General features: G+C 38.8%; 1 pseudogene; it reads left to right on the top strand.

Moving 5' to 3' along the window:
• Window positions 1–9,515: 9,515 nt before the first annotated feature.
• Window positions 9,516–12,484, top strand: LOC134345943 (eukaryotic translation initiation factor 4E transporter-like; annotated as a pseudogene).
• Window positions 12,485–12,910: the final 426 nt, after the last annotated feature.

Below are 12,910 nucleotides of genomic sequence, written 5' to 3' on the forward strand. Positions count from 1 at the left end.
CTAGTTGCCTTTCACACACTTGGGGGCCCAGATGGAATCCTTTCTCTTCATCCAGAGCCACTGACTACACTTTTCAGCGGCCCTGGGGAGGTCTTTGACTGGTTGTTAGTCTGTCTTCCCTTGCACTCCCAACTCCCGGTGTAGCCTTGATGTTGATGTGGCTACAAATTCTCTGCAGCTTACTTCGACCAGTTGGACCCTTGCTTTCCAGCCTTGTTGCGCATCAGCTGCAAGCACAGCGTACCGCAGCTTCTTGCGCTGATAGGCCTCCTCCACTGCATCCTCCCAGGACACTGTAAGCTCGATGATGTGAACGACATGGAGTGAGGCCGACCAGAGCACAAGGTCTGGTCTGAGGTTGGTTTCCGCGATTTCAGTTGGGAAGCAGAGCCTCTGGCCTAAGTCTGCCACCATCTTCCAATTAAGCCCACTGTGTGTCATGTGGATGGTTCACCCAGAACTGTAAGCGACATAGATGAACACAAGGACTCACACACACTCTTGGTGGGCTGAAGATCTTGAGTAAAATGTGGTCGAGCTGAAACCATTCTGTAAATCTGTAAATAAAATATGTTCCAGTGTTCTTAGCCATGCAAGTTTGCCTTTGCTAAAGAAGAAAACCTAACATGGTGTCAGAAGTTAGCATGAGGTCTATCTAGGAAGTGCAACTGAATACACCAGTTAAAGCGTGCGTTAAGCATCCCCTGTACATGCTTTTATTTAATTGACGCATAGTTGTGCACAAAGACACCAAAACAGCAGATAGTCATTGGTGCCACTCAAACAAAACCTGTTTATTTTTACCAAAAGCATTCTTTATGCTAATTAATTATCCATCACATCAGTACAGTACCCTTAAACCTCTCTGATTTAACAAAGACATATTATCGTTGTGGCCAGAACTCAGGTACTTGCCTAAGAAGGATGTCTCAGAGACGTAGACTCTGAAGTTAATTTGCTGGGATATCTTAAATAATGACTCTGTAAATGTATTAAGGCATGGTCTGTACATATAAACAGGCAGTGTTTTATTTCAGAGGCACCACAGTTAAGCCACTTTTTATGTTGAGACTTTAGGATTCTATTCCAGTCTGAATGTTAAGTGCTGTCTGTGACAATGCAGTTTTTTTGCTGAACAGATACACCCTGTGACTCTCGTGTTTTGAGGGATCAGATTATGAAAACATTTGTGGATTTTGAGATCAAACACAAGTTTAAAAGGTACTCCACACTTACTTTATTTGAAGGAACAAAAGCAACAATGAGATAAAAGTAACTTTTAAATTTCTGTATTTAATGAACAACATCTATAAATCGACTCTAATACATGAGTTTTGGATCCTGCCTAATCTCACAGATTTAGGTGTCAAATTAGTGTTTGAATTTGAGTTTTTGGATTTGAACTAAACAAATGTTTAATTCCTTTCTCAGATTTGTTTACCTTTGCTCCTTCACTCATGTCCCTCTTCATACTCAAGTAAGCTAGTTTGCATTGGATGCAAATTAGATACAATTTCATGATTGAATGGTTCATCATGCTGACTTGGTTCACCTTTAGCAGATATTATTTGATGTACTTAAGTGTTAAGGTTCTATCCCCAATTTCAACCAAATATCTCTTGGTTCTGCAAACCTTTACCTGCCTCCTAGAAAGATAAGACATGAATAACTGATTTTGTTTTGATTGTACTTTATGACTAGTGTCAGTGACACTTTTGATTCAGTTGACTCCTTTCATCCATAGAAGCAATATTTGGTTAAAAAAGCCACAAGCACATGCCCTACTATTCATCAGCAGTTCTGTAGCTGTGTACCATCTGGTATTGTTTGCTATTGTTCTGTGGCAAGAAGTGACTTTGGCTATCACTGCAACACTTGCAGCTTAACCACCCTAACTGACCTTTTTAATTGGTTCCATTTGAAGCCAGATGGGATGAAAATCAAGAATATTTTTAAAATCATTTTGTTTTATGAAGTCTGTCGGCAGAATAGATTAAAATCGAGACCAACAGTCAGAAATATGATCTTCACCTTTTCATCCAAATGATATTCAATAATGGTACATGAACCTGATTTTCATTTGCATTCACTTTGAATGACTGTCAATCCAAAATATCTTCTTTCCTTTTTTTCACTACAGTCCACAAGTACTCAGTGAAAATGCTTTGTTGGTCAAGATGTTGCCCCTGCACTTTTGACCACTAGGAGTCTTTCTGTGGTTTGTTCTGTTATTTCAGACAGTCAAAGGAAAGTCTTCTTCAATTGAACATGTTGATCAATTTAATTTTCAGCATCAGAGTTCTCAAGTGGTAGTCACAACAGATCATCTGCAACTGCATTGTGATAGGAACTGCTGTCTTTGGTTTCACAGCCATTCTGCAATACATCTGCATCCTTGATCTCACTGCCAGAGGCATTGTGGGACTTGCTAGTTGTGGTTTATGATCTGTTACTATGTAAAGCATACACCTAATTAAAAACTGATGGAATCTCTTATTTTCAAAACCCATTCCAGTGCTTCTATCTCAGTTTATAATTGCTTCTGCTCCTTTTGAAAACTTGACAAATGGAACTGATATTTCTTGCTCCTGTCATCCATCACATGGTTTATTACAGCACCTGCACGATATCTCAATGCATCACATGCCAGCTTCAATTCATGCATAGTATTGTAATGGAAAACTTTTCTCAGTAAACTTTCATTTATCATCTGCTTCTTCAACATTCAACAAGCAAGGCAACAGTCTTAGTAGAGTTGCAAAATCTGGAAGAAATTGGGTGTATTGGTATACTAACCCTTGGAATAACCACACCTCTGCTATGTATAAAGCTTTGTGCATTGGTAATGGATTTTATTGTTCCCTTCCTTGGCTGCACATCTTTGAAACTAGCATCTGTAGTAAAAATGAGCATTTATTCTCTTTCAATGATGTATTATGTTCATATGGTCTCACTCACATTTCCACCAAAATCGGAAGACTTTCTCCTTTGCACATAGCCTCAAGATACAGGGGAAGTGATTTATGAGAGATATGAGAAGAATCTGCTTTTCCCAGAAATGAATGAATCTGTGGAATTCTCTGCCTAGGAAAGCAGTACAGGACACCTCATTAAATATATTTAAAACACATTTAGGTAGATCTTTGCATAGGATTTTGGGGAATAGGTTGGTAAGGTGGAGCTAAATCCAAGTCCAGATCAACCATGATCTGACTGAATGATGTAGCAAGCCCAATGGACCAAATGTCTAGTCCTGCTCCTATTTCTTACATTCGTATATAACACATAATCCTAGTTATACAACCAAGCATCCACCTTTGCAAAGTCATATCTATCATGGCCTGATATTGATGAATCACTGAAGAAGCTCAATGGTAGATGTACCTTTAAACTGGCAAGGTTGTAGTAAATAGTGGAGATTACACTGATAGCAACAGACTGAACTCAACCCCAGCATGCATTTGGCCTTGATTTCATAGCCTTTAACTTTGTCACATCAATAGATTACAACTATATCAATTGCTTGTGGTTTATAACATCCTTTAGCCATTTTCATCAAGACTGCCTTGAATGTGAAATAATCTTGCAGTTTCTGCATGTTATCTATTGCCTCGCATGCAGCAGGACATCTGTACATTTCAGCGTTTTATTAAAAGTCACATTTCACATTATTCTGAATGCTTAAAATGTCATCTGCTTCTTCAACATGCATTATATTGTTCACTTAAAGAACATGTCTATTGTTTGATACAAGATCTGAATAGATCTCCAGCTTGCTCATGTATCCAAGGCTCACTGTACATCAAATAAGCAGATACACATCATGCTGATATTATTGAGGGTAAATCACCTAAACTTGGTGTGTGCAAGGTAGGTTAATCCTGCTATCTTTTACCACAGTGGCTTGCTATACTCTTCATTCTTGTCACTACACGGTAAGGCCAAGGGGTGATGTTAAAGCAAATGAGATTCTATGTAAGTATCCACAGGAAAACATCATGAGGAATCAGTTTTAGTGATATGCTCTCACCTAGAATGTATGTGCTAGGCAATAGAAATTACCACTTTCCATCAAAGGTAGAGAAAATTTTATCTTATCTTCCAATGCATAATGTCCTTGCAACAGCATTAGCATTTAAAGCACACATATTCAAAAGGGTAGCATTTTAGCTGTTAGGTGCAGGCCAACTTTAGACTGTCTGATGCATTACATTGCTGAAAAGCAGGTACAGTATATCACTTTCACATCCATTAGCATCACAGTACAGATACAGAGAAAAGCATGCTAATGTTTAGACATAAGCTCTGTGCTGCATCTGGCAAATATGATTTTTGTGGTTCTGCCGGTTGTTCAAACTGTAAAAAACAGGGGGAGGGAATGCAATTGGTTAAAGAGAAATTAGGCTTCAGGGAAGCTGATGAATAACAAGTAACACTGAAACCAGAAAATACTTCTGACATTAGAAATGTGTCCTATCAGGATATGTGAAGAAGAGAGATGAGAAAATCTGCACATGCTGGAAATCCAAGCAACACACACAAAATGCTAGAGAAACTCAAAAGGCCAGGCAGTAGCAATAGAAATGAGTAAACAGTTGATGTTTCTGGCTGAGACCCTTCATCAGGACTGGAAAAAAAAGAGATGAGAAGTTAGAGCAAGAAGGTGGGGGGAGATGAGGAAGAAGTACAAGGTAGTAAATGATAAGTGAAACTGGGAGAAGGGGAGGGTTGAAATAAAGATCTGGGAAGCTGATAGGTGAAGGGGATAAAGGGCTGGAGAAGGGGTAATCTGATAGGAGAGGGTAGAAGATCATGGAAGAAAAGGAAGGGGGAGGAGCAGCAGAGGGAGGTGATGGGCAGGTAAGGAGATAAGATGAGAGAGGAAAATGGGAATGGTGGGGGTGGGGGCAATTACTGGAAGTTTGAGAAATCGATTGAGAAATCGATGTTCATGCCATCAGTTTGGAGACTATTCAAAAGAAATATAAGTTGTTGCTCCTCCAACCTGAGCGTGGCCTCATTATGTTGGTGGAGAAGACCATAGACTGACATGTTGAAATGGGAATGGACAGTAGAATTAAAGTGGGTGACCAGCGGGAGATCCCCCTTTTACAGATGGAAGGAGCATAAGTGCTCAGAGAAGTGGTCTCCCAGTCTACATCAGGTCTCGTCAATATACAGGACACCACACTGGGAGCACTGGATGCAGTAGGTGACCCCAATAGACTCACAGGTGAGGTGTTGCCTCACTTGCAAAGACTATTTGGGGCCCTGAATGGTAGTGAGGGAGGAGGTGTACAGGCAGGTATGCCACTTGTTCCACTTGCCAGGAGGGAGATGCGAAGAAGAGTATATCTATTTTATCAGTCATTCCTGGAAGTTGCTGAGGCCAAGCACATATACGGGAAATGGTAAACTGAACTCTGATGGGCCTGAGTACTATGAAGCAGCCCTGTTACACTTCTTGTCACAACCAGACCATATTACTCCAAGTAGTTGAGTCAAAGATCACAGTGTCTTGCATTGAAACATACCTATCTTATATACATCTTGCAGCAAATGTTCTCGCATGCTGGGCGGCAAAGTGAAAATAAAATCCACATACTGTGAAGGCAAAAAAAAACCACTTATATTTTCCAAATTTCTACTTGCTTAACTGGGAGTGAACAGCAAAAGTCATGGTCTTTCTGGTGACGAGTCGGAAGTACTACCAAACATCTTGATGACATCATCACGTGCAAATGACAATAGGGAAGTTACTATTGGGCAAGTGGAAATGCCTGGTCCAATTTCCTGATGGGTAGAATTTTAATAAGAAATGGTCATAAAAACACTTCAAAATGCAGAGAAAGATTTCAATGCACAAGAAAAGACAGACTTGTTTTCCTGCTCCAAATTTGATGCTTAATTATTTTAGAAAATAAACACCCAAAGTTAATAGTAAAAGAGAAATTACACTAAATCTAACTACAATGAAATTGAACAAAAGGTACTGTAGATGGCAAGGAAACTATCAGAAAGAGTGTGAATTTTTGGTTTGTTCTACCATCAAGAGGTCAGTGCATGGGATTTCTAGAAGACACAATATCTAATAAAAGGACAGTTACAACTTTCTATCATCAATGAGATTAAATAATTCTTGTAAACAATTCTCCAACAGTAGTTTCCTTTACCTGCCTAGAATCTCCTCAAATATTTATGGCATCAGAAATGTGTCCTATTAGGCAATGTGAAGAGCAGTGTATTCACTTATTTGACATTCTTGCATTTTTTTGCACTTGGAGTCCTTTTAGCAAAGCCAATAGAGTCTTGCTTTGAGGATCAACTTAAATGCATACCACATATTGCTCATCTGCCATTCAAGTGCCTGCTTTTGCAAAGCTAAGATTTTTCAGTACTTTCCAGACATAAGTTTCTGTCTGATATTTTTTGAAATTATTAAGAGCTGTATTGCTTTTGAGGAAGTTTAGATCATTTTACTTCCTTTTGGTTGAATGGATTTGCAGTTGATGGTATGAACTTAATTCCAAAGAAAATAGCTTTATCATTTTTGTACCCTTTAACATAATTAAATATGAGCTATCAAGATTGCTACCTTGTCCATGGTCAGTGCCAGTAATTAAATATATTATTAGATTAGATTCAGCTGTGCAAGCACAAGCACACAGGAAATCTAGGTGGTATAATTTATAATGAAGGTATTTAATTACTGTGATGTGAATTCTCTTCACAGTACCTTAAGTCACTATGCCATCAATTATTAGGTTCAAACTCCAAATATCTTCCCTCAACTCATTGTCTCTTGCTAAGCACAAGATGTAATGTATCCATGTATAGTTTCACCCTTATGGGTTGCTATCAAACTACCCTCTATGTTACAAACCGAATGTAATGTGAGAGGGCATTCTGGGTAGGTGACTTAAAAGTAAAATAAACAGCTGTACATTTGTTCCTCACTTCTCTGTATCTCATGTGTGTTATTCATGACCACCGGCTTCCCAGTACCTCACACATAACAACTGGTGATGGGGTGAAAAGTCCTCATGTGATATTTATTGTTTTGTTCCCTTTAGTTAGAAAAGAAGTCTGTGAGCAATGCTGGCTGTATACCACATTGTAATATGGGTGACCAAAAAGAGAATGGCCACAGAAAGCGAGGTGGATGAAGAATCCGAGGGGAGAATTCGACAACTAATAGAGGGAGAGAGAGACAGATAAGACTAGTTACCTTTTCCTGAACATGATTGTGTTTGAAAGTGGCAATAATGTTTAAAAATGGGGCCATATGATGAAATGACAGAGCAGTGGAGTTCATATACTGAAATATTTGAATGTTTTGCACTGGGAAATCAAATTTCAGATGATATTCATGTTCCAACTTTTCTGATTGTGATAGATGCAAAAATGTTCAATTTATTATGCAGTCTAGTGCAACCAGTTTAAGGTGGCGCAACTGAAGATGCGTGACAGCTTATTGGTGGTCCGAGCACAAAGAAGTTTGATTAGAAACATTATTACTACACTTTTTCTGAAGTAAATCATGGCCAACTATCACCACAAGCAATGAGGAGGCGAGTGAGGGCAAAGCGAACTCAAGAGATGTGTCCTGTTGATGCACTGCAAAATCAATGTACATGAAGTTGGAGCTGTGCTGGTTGCAATGGGCAACTTGGAGAGGAGAAGATGAGATAGAGGATTTTTAATTCCTGTTCAGTTGACCTGGGTGCAAGGGTGGATTGCTCTAAGTGCAGAGCAGATTTGGAAAGGTCAAAAACAACTTCTTCGGCAACTTCTCCAGGTCCAAAGTGAAGTGCTAGGCATTGTGTTCTAGGCCCGGTGCGATTCACCATGGCAAGGCCTTGAGTCCTAATGCAAGTTCCAATACGCTGTTTGAATAATCTAAACACTGGTCCAGATAGACTGGAAAGGCAGAGTGTCAAGAGTTGAGTGAGGTTGGATTGCTCTAAGAGCTGAGCCAATTTGGAGAGGTCAAGAATGTTTCTCTGGCAGTGAAATCTAGGCCCAGGCCAAATTGTCGTGGCTGGACCTCGGTCCTAGTGCAAAGTGTGGACAATTTAAATATCAGCTCAGATAGCCTGGGGGTTTCTCTATCCATGACGCTAAGGCTGTCAGACTGCTCCCGGATGCTGTGCCTTATGTCTACGAACTTTGTGGTGACTTGCCCTGCCAATATGATGAACTGAATATTGAGGCCTTGGGCCTACTCCGCGCTGCTCCAGGGATTTGGATCTAAGGATTCAATTTGGTTTGGAATGTTGCTGTTGTTGTTGCTCGCTGCTATTGTTTGCATGATTTGTTTCGATTGTTTCTCTTTCTCTTTGAGTACTGGGAGTTGGTCTTATTTTTATTTTAATTGGGTTCTTTTGGGTTCCTTGCTTCGTGACTGCCTGTTAAGCAAACAAATCTAAGGCTGAATAATTTATACATTCTTTGATCATATAGTAAATGCACTTTGAAACTTTGAACCTGCTAAGCCTGGCAATAAGCCTTATGAGGACATAGTTAAACTGTCCACCTAAAGCTTTGATTAATGCTGAGAGGTTTAGATTTCATAGAAGGAATCAAGAGGAAGGTGAGGCTATTTCACAGTTTGCAGCAGTACTGCAGTAATTGTCTGAACAATGTGATTCTAGGCAGTAGCTGAGTGACACGTTACATGATAAACTTATATGTGGTCTGTGTAGTGAGGTAATTCAGAAACAGCTTCAGAAAATAGTCTAACGATACAAAAGGCAATTACGATTAGTACATCTATGGAGATGGCAGCTGAAGAGGCATAGCTAGTAAGTGCATTTTCCCAAGTTCATAAAGTTTCTACTGACTTCAAGAATAAGACACCTACCAGCAATTAGTGTTACCGCTGTTTCAAAACCAGGCATTCAGCAAAAGAATGCTGTTATAAGGATTTAGATTGCCGAAAGGATATATTGAATGTGCCTGTAAAAGTGAAAAAATATTTTCAAACAAAAACACTGTCATCAGGAAAAATGTCCTTTGATAAAATAAAAAGAAACATATGAACAAGGATGGAATACTAAGGGTGGACTGAGTAATGCTCACTCTGTGGTTGAAGAAGCTTTGCATGTTTTATCTGTTTCAGGACACAAAGATGGTTATTGGCTGATCCCATGGTTGGATGGAGACACAGTGAGGATGCAGGTGGATATAGGTGCTGAAGTGTAGCTGGTGTCAGAGACAGGTTACAAGAAGAAATTGCAGCATCTCACCCCAGAAGGGACAAGGTTGACATTAAAGACTTACACTGGTGAGGTTGTTCCAGTGAGGGCATCAGTACATGTTACAGTGGAGACTAATGAACAAAGAAAGAAACTCCCACTGTACAATCTTAAAGGAAGTGTTCAAACCCTTTTAGGCTGCTTGTGGTTGGAGCAGCTCGAACCAACTGGGAAGAAGTGCACTTGATTTGAGGGAGCACTGGGCAACAAGAGGTATTGAAGAAGCACACAGAAGTATTCAACGGGGAACTGGGAAGTATGAAAGGAATCACTGCCAAGCTGCCTGTTAAGCCTGGGTTCTTAGTGGAGCAGCAGACCCAGCTACTGAGCCTCGGTGGTGGCATGAAGGAAAGAGAGTGGATTGAAGAAAAAGATCAATTAAATGATACAATAAAAATGTGTGGCATGAAGAAACCATATGCAAAGCTGAGATCAGCATGCCTTTTGGAAAAATATGACAGTAAAGGTGTCTGAGACCCTGAAAAGTAGCATGCACCATTGTATCCCAGTTCTGGCAGGAGTCTGCCACTGGATGGAACTAAGAAGGTCTATGCTTCAGATTTAGAGAGAGCAAATCTTTATTAGCAAGGAGACCTCTGATTCAAAATAGACATTTGTTTTACGATGGATAATCAACTTTTATATAATTGGTATCAGAGAGGAATTAGATGTATAGGAGACTGTTATGAAGGAGATATATTGGTGTCATTTGAACAATTAAAGAATAAATATAAAATATCAAATAACACTTTTTTTTGTTATTTTCAATTAAGGGCTTCCTTAAGAGATAAACTGGGTCAAACAATGTTATTGCCGAAACCTAATGAAATTGAAACTTTAATTCAAAAAGGAAAAAATTTAAAAATTACTTCTTCTATGTATAATCTGATTCAAAAACAGACACTTAAACAAGGAATCCATGAGTCAAGACAAAGATGGGAAATGGATTTGAATATTAATATTGATGAAACAAGTTGATCAAGACTATGTCTTGACAGTATGACAAATACAATAAATGTTTGACTCAGTCTAGTACAATATAATTTTTTACATCAATTATATATTACACCACAAAAAATAAATAGATTAAACCCAAACCTATCTGATCAATGTTTTTGATGTAATCAAGAAATTGGTATTTTCTTACATTCTACTTGGTCTTGTTTCAGAATTCAACCTTTTTGGATAAATTTAAGAGTTTTATTGGAACAAGTTATTGAAACACAACTTCCACATAACCCAATATTATTTTTATTAGGTGACATTGAAGGGATAAAACTGAAACTTAAATTGAATAAATATCAAAAAGAATTTATAAAAATTTCATTGGCAGTAGCCAGAAAGGCTATTGCAGTTACTTGGAAATCGGATTCATATTTAAATATGGATCGTTGGAATAATGAAATCTTTAGCTGTATTCCACTTGAAAAAATTACTTATAATTTAAGGAATAAATATGATACATTTTTAAGTACTTGGCGCCCTTATTTACAAAAGATAGGATTGTATATATAGGTGCTCCGATGATAAAGATGTTGGTCCTCTGGGGAAAGAAACAAATACATATATTAAACTTATTTTGAATCCCATGGAGCATGTGGAAACCTTCCAATATCCAGGCAGTCCTCTTTTCCTTTCTTTCTTCTTTTTTTTCCTGTTTTTTCCCCCTTTTTTTAAGGTAGGGGTATGTCACGGGGGGAAGGGTTAAGGGGAGGTGGCAGGGTAGATATTATTCTATGTAATTAAATTTGAAAATTGAGTAAAAAAAATTAAAAAAAAGATTTGGAGAGAGCAGTCCTCAAGCAAAGAATTGCAGATCCATGAGAGAGAATTAAGGAAGAAGATCTTGATGCTACAGTCAGTCCTCAGCACAGAAGTTTTGGTGGTGGCTGTCATGTGACCAATACATCTAATAGTCAACATTCTGGAAGCCCATGGGAAAATAAAGAGAATGAAAATATTTCTGGGTTGGGCTGCCAGCAGAGAGTTGGGGTGGGGGAGCGACACATAAAACAACAAGAGCCGTTGATCGGGATGGCAGAGCCAGAGATTTATGTGACAGAGCTGCTAGAGAAGGAATGGAATGAGACTATCAGGAAAATCACTTTAGAAGAGAGTCTGGTGAAGGCAAACACATTTTTGATGAGCAGAGGTGATGTGATTCCTGTACTGAAGACAAATCAGAATGATTTTCTGCTAACCCCACCAGTGAATCAGAGGCAATAGAGGTAAATAGATATTTTATTGATCCCAAAAGTAATTGTGTCACAGTAGCATTGCAAGTGCTCAGATACACAAATATTAGAAGAGAAGTAAGAAAGGATAAAAAAATAAGTTGCCTCAAATAGTCTTAACAGGAGGGGCTCATCACTTCCCAGGCTATAGGTTGACTCATTATAGAACTGAGTGTAAGAATGACCTCATTTAGTGCTCTTTGGAGCAGAGCAGTTGTCTTAGTGTCTCAGTGCAGAGCAGACAGGCTTTGATGATAAAATGCTAATGAAGGATTTAAGATGGGCAAAAAGGTGGAGGAAACAATCAGAGACCCTTAAAAAAAGATGTAGAATGTAATAGTGCTGCCCAAGCAGAGATACATACTGTTTCTGCATCAGAAGCTGAAGAAAAAGTTCTGGAGGAAGCAGTCCTGCCTGAACCCTCATTGAGGGAATTTGACTTCAATGGATTCTTCAACATGGAGAAAGAGGTATATGGACCAAAATCGATGATTGAAGAGATGCTTGGTGAAGGATCAGTGTCACCCAGCCAGTTCAGTCAATGGTTTTCAAGTAACTTATGTAGACCTGGTATTCAATCTAGTAGCCTGTGGTCTACCCCACAGGAAGAACTTGAGAGAATTGCTGATTTGGAGCAGAGGGTTGCAACTCTTGTTTTACAGATTGGCAACTACTTTGCTCCATTCCATCATGAGAAGATAATAAGGAGATTAGTAAAAGGGTTGATAACTTAGAAAAAGTGTGAAAAGCAAATGTAGCTGTGAAACCACTGCAGTCCAGTCTCACTGCCAACAAGGAGAAACTAAAAGAGAGCTCAGAGACTCGTCTGTGGAAGAGGTGGAAACAGAACTGAAAGATCCGAAAATGGAATCTGAGAGAAGGTTCATGGTGGGACACCTGGAACTGACTCTAATTGTATCTCTGATTTTAGATGATGCACGATACTATAATACTATTTTCAATAAAACAGTGATGTTTAAAAAGAGATCATAAGATCCAAAACCCAGTGAGGTTTAAAAAGACCTTGGGAAACGGAAACTTGGTGAGTTTAAAGGAAGTATGACAAATATGGTAGCATAGCAGTTATGGCAATACTATTACAGTGCCTGCAACCTGGGTTCAATTCCAACTTCATCCATAAGGAGCTTGTACATATTCCCCATGACTGCATGGGTTTCTCCACTCATTCCAAAGATGTGCAAGTTAGTAGGATAATTGGTCATATGGCTGTAATTTGGCAGCTTAGGGTCATGCAGTACCTTTAAATTAAAAAAAAAACACCACCAGTGAGCTGATTCATCCTGAGTTCTGAACAATCAGAGAACAAATTATTGAATGTTTATTGTAAATAATCATTAATACTGACAATATATCAAAATTCTAAAGAAGCTGCAGATGCTCAAATTCTGAAATAAAAAG

The sequence above is a fragment of the Mobula hypostoma genome, chromosome 4 (assembly GCF_963921235.1).
Source record: "Mobula hypostoma chromosome 4, sMobHyp1.1, whole genome shotgun sequence".
NCBI classification, from domain to species: domain Eukaryota; kingdom Metazoa; phylum Chordata; class Chondrichthyes; order Myliobatiformes; family Myliobatidae; genus Mobula; species Mobula hypostoma.